Consider the following 12,226-nt stretch of genomic DNA (forward strand, 5'->3'; position numbering starts at 1 on the left):
GATGAACATAAACGTTCATTTAAATTATTATAAATTATTATAAATTATTATAAATTATTATAAATTATTATAAATTATTATAAATTATTATAAATTATTATAAATTATTATAAATTATTATAAATTATTATAAATTATTATAAATTATTATAAATTATTATAAATTATTATAAATTATTATAAATTATTATAAATTATTATAAATTATTATAAATTCGCCTGTTCGCCTGTTCGTGTGCTTGTGTGCTTGTGTGCTTGTGTGCTTGTGTGCTTGTGTGCTTGTGTGCGGGGGGGGGGAATAAATAGATATATTGTAGTTAAAGAAATATTATAAGTTAATATATATATATATATATAATTATGTCTTACGATCATTGACTTATATAACCCATGAATTAATTCATTTAATATATTAGTTCCTTATCAAAACATCTCCGTGCCAACCAATCTTATCATTTGGAGTCATGTTGTGTCTGCGATGCATTCACGTGCCGTCACTCATGTATAAACCTATGTGTATCAATCATTGAATGTTCGTCTGCTTTCTCTATCGGCGATCTCCAGGCTACCGCCATGGTGATTAACCTCCCCCAAAAAAAAATCCCCCTAATGCCAGTTAACAGAAAGGCAATGCCGCGATTATGCGTTATATGCACTCAAGTCATCACAAATGCCTCTACGAAAAGCATGGTTTAGCTGATAAAGGAACTTATGGGCCTGAAGTAGCAACCAGATGCCAGTCAAAGAGACTAAGGTTCGTCCGCATTTAATGGGCCTGCTCTGAAGGATGTTGTATCTTTGGTGGGCGGGATGCTGATCTCTCGTGAGTTGAGGAAAGAGGTACACCTTGTAGTAGAGATATGCTAGTTAAGTTTGATTTGTTATTCCTTCTTCATTGATTATATGTCTATGTACTCCAACAGTTAATGTCTTATGTAATATATGAGATAAACTTGTTATGTACAATTATGAGATATTATTGGTTAAGATATGCTTGTATATTAATTAAACGATAGTAATGTTTAGTAAAATGTATCTCGCAAACTTATGAAACAAATCAGCCCCTATGACTATTATTACTCTTCTCACCCTACTCTCCTTAGGAGGACTCCCACCCCTAACAGGCTTTATTCCAAAATGACTCATTCTCCATGAACTAGTTGCCAACAACAGCATCACAATAGCAACCTCAATAGCCTTATCAGCCCTACTCAACCTCTTCTTTTATATACGTATCATCTATGCAGCCGCCCTCACCATATTCCCTACAACCAATAACTCAAAGCTTCGTTGACTCCACACATCCACTAATATAACCTCAATAATTCCCACACTTACAATTATTTCATCTCTTCTACTTCCTCTATCCCCCCTACTAATTAACCTAATATACTAAGAACTACAAGCCTTTATCTTGCATCCTTCGAACGCAAATCGAACACTTTAACTTAAGCTAAATTCTCCCTATCCTTCAAGCCCTGGCAGCAATCAGCTACTCCTCTGAATTTGCAATTCAACGTAACAAATACTTCAAGGCCTCATAAAGACTTAGGCTAACCTAGACCAAAGGCCTTCAAAGCCTTAAGTAGGTGTTAAACTCACCTAGTCTTTGCCCCATTCACTTCCCCTCCGCCTTGTAAGAAAAAAAAGGCGGAGGGGCCCCGGGCACCCAGATAAGTCTTTACCTCTAAATTGGAGGGTTTTTATCCCACTAAATCTTAGTTAACAGCTAAGCACCTAAACATTTGGCTTCAATTTATTCATTGGTAAAAAGAGATATTTAGTCTCTGTCTTTGAATTTACAGTTCAATGCTTGCCTCAGCCATTTTACCTATGTTCATTAACCGTTGACTATTCTCAACAAACCATAAAGATATTGGCACCCTTTACTTACTATTTGGTGCTTGAGCAGGAATAGTTGGTACAGCTCTAAGCCTATTAATCCGAGCTGAGCTTGGCCAACCTGGAACCCTGATTGGGGATGATCAGATTTATAATGTAATTGTTACCGCTCACGCATTTGTCATAATTTTCTTTATAGTAATACCCATTATAATTGGAGGGTTTGGCAACTGACTAGTCCCTCTAATAATTGGAGCACCTGACATAGCTTTCCCTCGCATAAACAATATAAGCTTCTGATTATTACCCCCTTCATTCCTCCTATTGCTTGCATCATCTACAGTTGAAGCCGGGGCTGGAACCGGATGAACAGTCTATCCTCCTCTGGCTGGCAATTAGCCCACGCAGGAGCCTCCGTGGACCTTGCCATTTTTTCACTTCACCTTGCAGGAATTTCATCTATTCTGGGAGCTATTAATTTCATTACAACCATTATTAATATGAAACCACCAGCTATGTCTCAATATCAAACTCCACTATTTGTCTGATCAGTAATAATCACGGCAGTTCTTCTCCTTCTATCCCTCCCAGTTCTAGCTGCAGGAATTACTATATTACTTACAGATCGCAACCTAAATACGACATTCTTTGATCCAGCAGGTGGAGGAGACCCAATCTTGTATCAACATCTCTTCTGATTCTTTGGTCACCCTGAAGTATATATTCTTATTCTTCCAGGTTTCGGTATTATTTCACACATTGTAACTTACTACTCTGGCAAAAAAGAACCATTCGGTTATATAGGAATAGTATGAGCAATAATGTCCATTGGATTCCTAGGCTTCATTGTATGAGCCCACCATATGTTTACAGTAGGACTTGACGTAGATACTCGAGCTTATTTCACCTCAGCTACGATAATTATTGCAATTCCTACTGGGGTAAAAGTATTTAGCTGATTAGCCACTCTCCACGGAGGTAACATTAAATGATCCCAGCAATACTATGAGCTATTGGGTTTATTTTCCTATTTACAATTGGAGGATTAACAGGAATCGTTCTAGCTAATTCATCTTTAGATATCGTTCTTCATGATACCTACTATGTGGTAGCTCACTTCCACTATGTCCTTTCAATAGGCGCCGTATTCGCAATTATAGGAGGATTTGTACACTGATTCCCTTTATTTACAGGCTATATGCTTAGCGATATGTGAGCAAAAATCCATTTTTTCATTATGTTTGTAGGAGTGAATATAACATTCTTCCCTCAACACTTCTTAGGGCTATCAGGCATACCACGACGTTACTCAGATTACCCAGATGCCTACACTACATGAAATATTATATCATCAATTGGCTCCTTCATCTCCCTAACTGCCGTAATTCTTATATTATTTATCATCTGAGAGGCTTTTGCATCTAAACGAGAAGTCTCTTCCGTTGAATTAACCACAACCAATATCGAATGACTATACGGCTGTCCCCCTCCTTATCACACATTTGAGCAGCCGGTCTTCGTTAAATCTTAAACTGGGTACAAGAAAGGGAGGAATTGAACCCCCTAAAATTGATTTCAAGTCAACTCCATAACCTCTATGACTTTCTCATAAGATATTAGTAACAATCATTACGTAACTTTGCCATAGTTAAATTATAGGTTTAAACCCTATATATCTTATATGCCTTACCCAATAGAACTAGGCTTTCAAGATGCCACATCCCCTATTATAGAGGAATTAACGTATTTCCATGATCATACCTTAATAATCGTTTTCCTAATCAGCTCATTAGTTCTATATATCCTTCTCTTAATACTTACAACAAAACTAACTCATACCAGTACAATGGATGCCCAAGAAGTAGAAACAATCTGAACCATTCTACCAGCTGTTATCTTAATCCTAATTGCTCTCCCATCCCTTCGCATCCTATACATAATAGACGAAATTTATAACCCTTATATAACAGTAAAAGCTATAGGTCATCAATGGTATTGAAGTTATGAATATACCGATTATGAAGACTTAATATTTGACTCTTATATGATTCCTACCCGTGACTTAGACCCAGGTCAATTTCGACTACTTGAAGTTGACAATCGAATGGTTCTACCAATAGAACTTTCAATCCGTATATTAATTTCATCAGAAGACGTACTCCATGCATGAGCCGTACCATCCCTGGGGTTGAAAGCTGATGCTATCCCAGGACGACTTAATCAAGTAACCCTTACATCTACCCGACCGGGTATTTATTATGGTCAATGCTCAGAAATTTGTGGCTCCAACCATAGTTTTATACCAATTGTTCTAGAGATATCTACGCTAAAATATTTCGAAAAATGGTCTTCTATGATGCAATCATTTTTGAGTAGAACCCAAATACCGCTAGTATTTTAAGGAATTAAAAATCCCTCAAAACCCATGCCACAATTAGACACTTCAACATGATTTCTAACTATTACCCTTATGATTATTTCCCTTTTCTGCATTTATCAACTAAAAATAATGAATCAAAATATAATCTCTATTATAGCACAGGATGAAAAAATCAAACCTACAAAAACAACTTTACCCTGAGAGAAAAAATGAACGAAAATCTATTTGCCCCATTCATCACCCCTACTATCCTAGGTATTTCAACACTACCAATCATTATATTATTCCCATGCCTAATTTTAACAACCCCAAAACGTTGATTACCCAACCGAATCCAAATTTTACAAATTTGATTAATTCGCCTAATTACCAAACAAATAATATCAATACACAATCAACGAGGCCGATCATGAACCCTAATACTTATATCACTTATCTTATTTATTGCATCAACAAATCTACTGGGTCTTCTTCCATATTCTTTCACCCCAACAACACAGCTATCAATAAATATTGGTATAGCTATCCCACTCTGAATAGGAACAGTAGTTATAGGCTTCCGAAACAAACCCAAAGTCTCTTTAGCCCACTTTCTCCCTCAAGGAACTCCTACCCCACTGATCCCTATACTAATTATCATCGAAACAATCAGCCTATTTATTCAACCGCTAGCCTTAGCAGTCCGACTAACAGCCAATATTACTGCTGGCCACCTTCTTATTCACCTCATTGGCTCTGCAACATTAGCCCTGTCATCCATTAGCATAACAGTATCTACAATTACATTCACTATCCTGTTCCTCTTAACAATCTTAGAACTAGCAGTAGCTATAATCCAAGCCTATGTTTTTACTCTCCTAGTAAGCCTATATTTGCATGATAATTCATAATGACCCACCAAACCCATGCCTACCACATAGTTAATCCTAGTCCATGACCTCTAACAGGGGCCCTCTCAGCCCTCCTAATTACATCAGGACTTATTATATGATTCCATTATAACTCTTTATCCCTATTAATCATTGGCCTCACTACCATACTATTAACAATATATCAATGATGACGAGATATCGTTCGAGAAGGGACGTACCAAGGTCATCATACCCCTGTTGTCCAAAAAGGTTTACGATATGGCATAATTCTTTTCATCCTATCAGAAGTTTTCTTCTTCTTGGGGTTCTTCTGAGCTTTTTATCATTCTAGCCTAGCTCCAACCCACGAGCTTGGGGGTTGCTGACCCCCAACGGGTATCCACCCCCTAAACCCACTAGAAGTCCCACTACTTAATACATCCATCCTCCTTGCTTCCGGAGTATCAATTACATGAGCCCATCATAGCCTTATAGAAGGAAACCGCAAACAAATGATTCAAGCACTAGGCATTACTATTATTCTAGGAATGTATTTTACAGCCCTACAAGCCATAGAATATTATGAAGCCTCCTTTACTATTTCAGATGGAGTATATGGCTCAACCTTCTTTGTAGCTACAGGATTTCATGGATTACATGTCATTATTGGCTCTACTTTCCTAATTGTCTGTTTAATCCGACAATTTCATTATCACTTCACATCTACTCATCATTTTGGCTTTGAGGCAGCAGCCTGATACTGACACTTTGTAGACGTAGTATGATTATTCCTTTATGTTTCTATCTACTGATGAGGTTCATATTTTTCTAGTATAATTAGTACTACTGATTTCCAATCATTAAGTTCTGGGTAAAACCAGAGAAAAATAATTAATCTTATTATTATCTTGCTGGTAAACACTTTATTAGCCTCTATCGTTGTTTTAATTGCCTTTTGACTGCCTCAAATATATTTATACTTAGAGAAATCAAGCCCATACGAGTGCGGATTTGACCCCCTGGGGTCCGCTCGCCTGCCATTTTCAATAAAATTTTTTCTGGTCGCCATTACATTTCTCTTATTTGATCTAGAAATCGCCTTACTCTTGCCCTTGCCCTGAGCAATCCAATTACCTAATCCAAAAGTCACACTAGTCTTCTCATATGGTTTAATTTTACTACTAACAGCAGGTCTGGCTTATGAATGATTCCAAAAAGGCCTAGAATGAACCGAATAGGTTTTTAATCTAATTAAGATAATTGATTTCGACTCAATAAATCATGGTTTAAACCCATGACTACCTTATAATATCAATCAATTTAAACCTAATTATAGCCTTCTCATTAGCCCTACTAGGGGTCCTCATTTACCGATCACACCTTATATCAACACTTCTATGTTTAGAAGGAATGATGCTATCCCTATTTGTCCTTATAGCACTTCTAATTTCTCATTTCCACATAACTTCTTTATCAATACTACCCCTAATCCTTTTAGTCTTTTCAGCATGCGAGGCAGGAATTGGATTAGCCCTACTAGTCAAAACTTCTACCAACTATGGCAACGATTACATTCAAAACCTAAATCTACTACAATGCTAAAAATCTTAATCCCAACCTCAATGCTCATCCCCCTAACCTGATACTCCAAAAAACAGTGAGTATGAATTAATCCCACCATATATAGCCTTATTATTAGTTCTGCTAGCTTACCTCTCTTATACCACAACTCAGACCTAGGTTACAATTACAACTCCTCCTTCTCTATAGATTCCCTATCAAGCCCCTTACTAGTTCTATCTTGCTGATTACTACCATTAATAATAATTGCCAGCCAAAGCCATTTAACCAATGAACCATTACTCCGAAAAAAAGTATACCTAACTATATTAATTATCCTTCAACTATCCCTAATTGCAGCCTTTACATCGTCAGAACTTATCATATTTTACATTTTATTCGAAACAACACTCATCCCCACCCTTATCGTAATTACACGATGAGGAAACCAAAATGAACGACTAAACGCTGGCTTATATTTTCTCTTTTATACCCTAGCAGGATCACTACCATTACTAGTCGCTCTATTACTCATATACTATAACCTTGGATCCCTACATATCTTAACTATATCCCTATTCTCCCCAGCTTTAAACTTTTCCCCCTCGAGCTCTATTCTATGATACGCATGCATAATTGCATTTATAGTCAAAATACCTCTATATGGCCTCCACCTATGACTTCCCAAAGCCCACGTTGAAGCCCCAATTGCAGGCTCTATAGTCTTAGCCGCTATTCTCTTGAAACTTGGAGGTTATGGCATCATACGAATTACAATTTTTACCCACCCGGTCACTACTAACCTAGCTTATCCATTCATCATTCTATCTATATGAGGCATAATTATAACAAGCTCTATCTGCTTACGCCAGACAGACTTAAAATCACTCATCGCTTATTCCTCTGTCAGTCACATAGGTCTAGTTATTATTGCTGCTCTCATACAATCCACACTAAGCTTTATAGGAGCTACAACCCTGATAATTGCTCATGGCCTCACCTCCTCTATATTATTCTGCCTAGCTAACACTAATTATGAACGTATCCACAGCCGAACAATAATTCTCACTCGAGGCCTTCAAATAATTCTTCCCCTTATATGTGCCTGATGACTATTAGCTAGTTTAGCTAATTTAGCCCTACCCCCAACCATTAACCTGCTAGGAGAACTTATAGTCATCATTTCATCCTTCTCATGATCTAACTTCTCCATAATCTTACTAGGAATCAACACAGTAATTACTGCACTCTACTCTTTACATATATTAATTACCTCACAACGAGGTAAATTTACACACCACATAAATCCTATCAAACCCTCCATAACCCGCGAACACATCCTTATAACCCTCCACCTTATTCCCCTACTCATCATCTCCTTAAGCCCCAAATTCATTTTGGGTCTTACATACTGCAAATATAGTTTAATAAAAACATTAGATTGTGAATCTAAACATAGAAGTTTAAACCTTCTTATATGCCGAGAAAGTCCAAAGAACTGCTAACTCTTTAACCCGCATTTAACACATGCGGCTTTCTTACTTTTAAAGGATAATAGTAATCCATTGGTCTTAGGAACCAAAAACTTTGGTGCAACTCCAAATAAAAGTAATTAATATATTAATTAATACACTCATTTTACTATCCATTAGCATTTTAATCTTTCCACTAATCATTAATATAATTACTCCCCATAAAACCCAACACTTCCCCTTATACTGTAAAAATGCAGTAAAACTAGCCTTCTTTACTAGCCTACCTCCAACCCTCATATTCATTTACTCGGGCCAAGAATCAACAATTACTAATTGACAATGATTCTCAATTAGCTCATTTAACATTTCTATAAGCTTTAAACTAGACTATTTCGCTCTTATCTTCATTCCAATCGCACTATATGTAACCTGATCTATCCTAGAATTTTCCCTATGATATATACATTCAGACCCTAACATCCACCGATTCTTTAAATACCTAATCACATTTCTATTTACCATAATCATCCTCGTATCAGCCAATAACCTCTTCCAACTATTTATTGGTTGAGAAGGCGTAGGCATTATATCATTTATACTGATCGGATGATGATACGGCCGAACCGATGCCAACACAGCAGCTCTTCAAGCTGTCCTTTATAACCGCATTGGAGATATTGGATTTATGCTAACAATAGCATGATTAATAATTCACAGCAACTCATGAGACCTTCAACAAATTTTCATAACGGATATGAATACACTAGCCCTCCTAGGACTAATCATTGCCGCAACAGGCAAATCAGCCCAATTCGGTCTTCACCCATGACTACCTTCAGCCATAGAAGGTCCAACTCCAGTCTCAGCCCTTCTTCACTCAAGCACTATAGTAGTTGCAGGGATTTTCCTACTCATTCGCTTCCATCCTATATTACAAAATAATAATATTATCCTCACCACAGCACTATGCCTGGGAGCAATTACTACTCTATTTACTGCAATCTGCGCAATCACCCAAAACGATATTAAAAAAATCGTAGCATTCTCTACCTCTAGTCAACTAGGTCTCATAATAGTAACTATTGGCTTAAACCAACCTCATTTGGCATTCCTCCATATTTGTACCCACGCATTCTTCAAAGCAATACTCTTTCTATGCTCCGGCTCTATTATCCACAGCCTCAATGACGAGCAAGACATTCGCAAAATAGGGGGTCTCTTAACCACACTTCCTATTACTTCATCTGCCTTAATAACAGGAAGCCTAGCACTTATTGGCACCCCATTCTTAGCAGGATTCTACTCCAAAGATTCTATTATTGAAGCAATAAACTCATCCTATGTTAACCTATGAGCACTTCTTATTACAATAATTGCTACAGCTCTGACAGCCGTATACAGCCTGCGAATCGTATACTTTGCCTTACTCAACCAACCCCGATTCCCTCCACTCTCCCCACTAAATGAAAATAACCCCAGCCTAATTAATCCTATTATTCGACTAGCCCTAGGCAGTATTTTCGCTGGCTTCCTCCTAACTATAAATATTCCACCTACATCCATAATTCCACTTACTATGCCTACTATAACTAAACTATCAGCATTAATCGTCACTATCGCAGGCTTATTCATTGCCATGGAACTAAACAAATTAACTAACTCTTCACCTATACTAAACATAATCCATACTCATAACTTCTCAAACATGTTAGGGTACTTTACACATCTATTTCACCGTATTTACCCCCTAACAAACTTAAAATTAGGTCAACATATCGCTACCATACTAATTGATCTTAACTGATATGAAAAAACAGGCCCAAAAGGCCAAGCTGATCTCCATACCATCGCATCTTCATCTATAACTTCTGCCCATAAAGGACTAATCAAAATATACTTCATATCGTTCATCATCTCTATCTTAATTATCACAACAGTTATCTAATTACGACCACGAACGACTTCTAAAACAATATAAATCGTAATAAAAAGAATCCAGCCTAACAGAACTAATGCTCATCCTCCACACCCGTACAATAAAGAAACTCCACTATAATCTTGCCCTACGCAGTAGTTACCAATAGTATCAAATAACTCAACTGCAGTAACTAATTCAACTTCACCAGACATAAAGTACCACAATAACTCTATCACCAGCGCAAATAATAATATACTCAACGCCACCGAATTACCAATTCAACTCTCAGGGTACTCCTCAGTAGCCATTGCAGCCGTATAACCAAATACTACAAGCATGCCACCAAGATAAACTAAAAAAACTACTAAACCTAAAAAGACATCTTCTAAACTAACCACAATAGCACATCCCAAGCCCCCACTCACTACTAAACTTAAACCACCATATACCGGTGAAGGTTTAGAAGCAAAAGCTACAAACCCAAAGATAAATAGGAGAGAAAGCAAAAAAATGAGTATTATTTTCATTAATTTTAGTATGGACTCTAACCATAACCTATGGCATGAAAAACCACCGTTGTTCTTCAACTACAAAAACTAATGACCAACCTACGTAAAACCCACCCACTAATAAAAATCGTCAACGACTCCTTCATTGACTTACCAGCACCCTCCAATATCTCTGCCTGATGGAATTTCGGCTCATTACTAGGCACCTGCCTTGTAATCCAAATCCTAACAGGCCTATTCTTAGCTATACACTACACCTCAGACACTTTAACCGCCTTCTCATCAGTAGCCCACATCTGTCGAGATGTTAATTACGGTTGACTAATTCGAAATCTCCACGCCAACGGAGCCTCAATATTCTTCATATGCTTATTCCTCCACGTAGGACGAGGTATCTACTACGGCTCATTCTTATTTAAAGAAACATGAAATATCGGTGTTATCCTTCTACTAACCGTTATAGCTACCGCCTTCGTAGGATATGTTCTCCCATGAGGACAAATATCCTTCTGAGGAGCCACAGTTATTACTAATCTCCTCTCCGCTATCCCATATATCGGAACTACCCTCGTAGAATGAATTTGAGGGGGGTTTTCAGTCGATAAAGCAACCCTCACACGATTCTTTGCTTTCCACTTCATCCTACCATTCATTGTTATAGCCCTGACTATTGTTCACCTCCTATTCCTCCACGAAACTGGCTCAAACAACCCCTCAGGAGTAAACCCAGACTCAGATAAAATTCCATTCCACCCCTACTACACAATTAAAGACGCACTAGGATTCATCTTAATGCTCCTCGTACTTATACTTTTAGCCCTATTTTCTCCAGACCTACTGGGAGACCCAGACAACTTCTCTCCTGCCAATCCCCTCAACACACCCCCTCATATCAAACCAGAATGATATTTCCTCTTCGCCTACGCAATCCTGCGATCTATTCCCAACAAACTAGGAGGTGTCCTAGCCCTACTTGCATCCATCCTAGTACTTCTCATTATTCCTCTTCTCCATACATCCAATCAACGTAGCCTGATATTCCGACCAATCTCTCAAACTCTTTTTTGACTCTTAACCGCTAACCTATTCACCCTTACCTGAATTGGGGGCCAACCAGTTGAACAACCTTACATTATCATTGGTCAACTAGCATCCATTCTATACTTCCTCCTCATTCTTATCCTAATACCCCTAGCAGGTTTATTCGAAAATTATTTACTAAAACCTAAATGAAGACGTCCAAGTAATTTAACAAAAATATTGGCCTTGTAAGCCAACAACGAAGGTATACCCCTTCCTAGGGCAATTCAAGAAGAAGGCCAAAACCCCACCATCAGCACCCAAAGCTGATATTCTAACTTAAACTACTTCCTGCAAATTTTCAATTTATATGCTATCCCAGTATTAATTTGCTGGAGTATAGCAGATTTTGCGCGCGCGCGCGCTCATACATATAGTCCTTATATTACATAATGGTTCCTCATACATAATACCTGTTTGAGTGGCCTTCATGGCCATTGGAGCAAATTGTTCTTATCTACCCATTCCACTAGAGGAAGTCTTCACATATTTGGGGTAGACTCCACCCTAATTCTCTTACAAGTTTAAGACCCCTTGGTTACCTTCAACCTGGTTTAACCTGTCTATGGAAATTGTTTACTGGGGTCTGGCCACTGCTCATGCTATAGCAT

The 12,226-nt window shown here is 37.7% G+C and overlaps 2 pseudogenes; both read left to right on the forward strand.

Moving 5' to 3' along the window:
• The first annotated feature begins 1,040 nt into the window (after positions 1–1,040).
• On the forward strand, positions 1,041–5,896 carry LOC122750882 (annotated as a pseudogene).
• A 2,369-nt stretch (positions 5,897–8,265) lies between these two features.
• Positions 8,266–11,772, forward strand: LOC122750881 (annotated as a pseudogene).
• The last annotated feature ends 454 nt before the right edge of the window (positions 11,773–12,226 follow it).

This window comes from Dromiciops gliroides, chromosome 3 (genome assembly GCF_019393635.1).
Source record: "Dromiciops gliroides isolate mDroGli1 chromosome 3, mDroGli1.pri, whole genome shotgun sequence".
Lineage (NCBI taxonomy): Eukaryota > Metazoa > Chordata > Mammalia > Microbiotheria > Microbiotheriidae > Dromiciops > Dromiciops gliroides.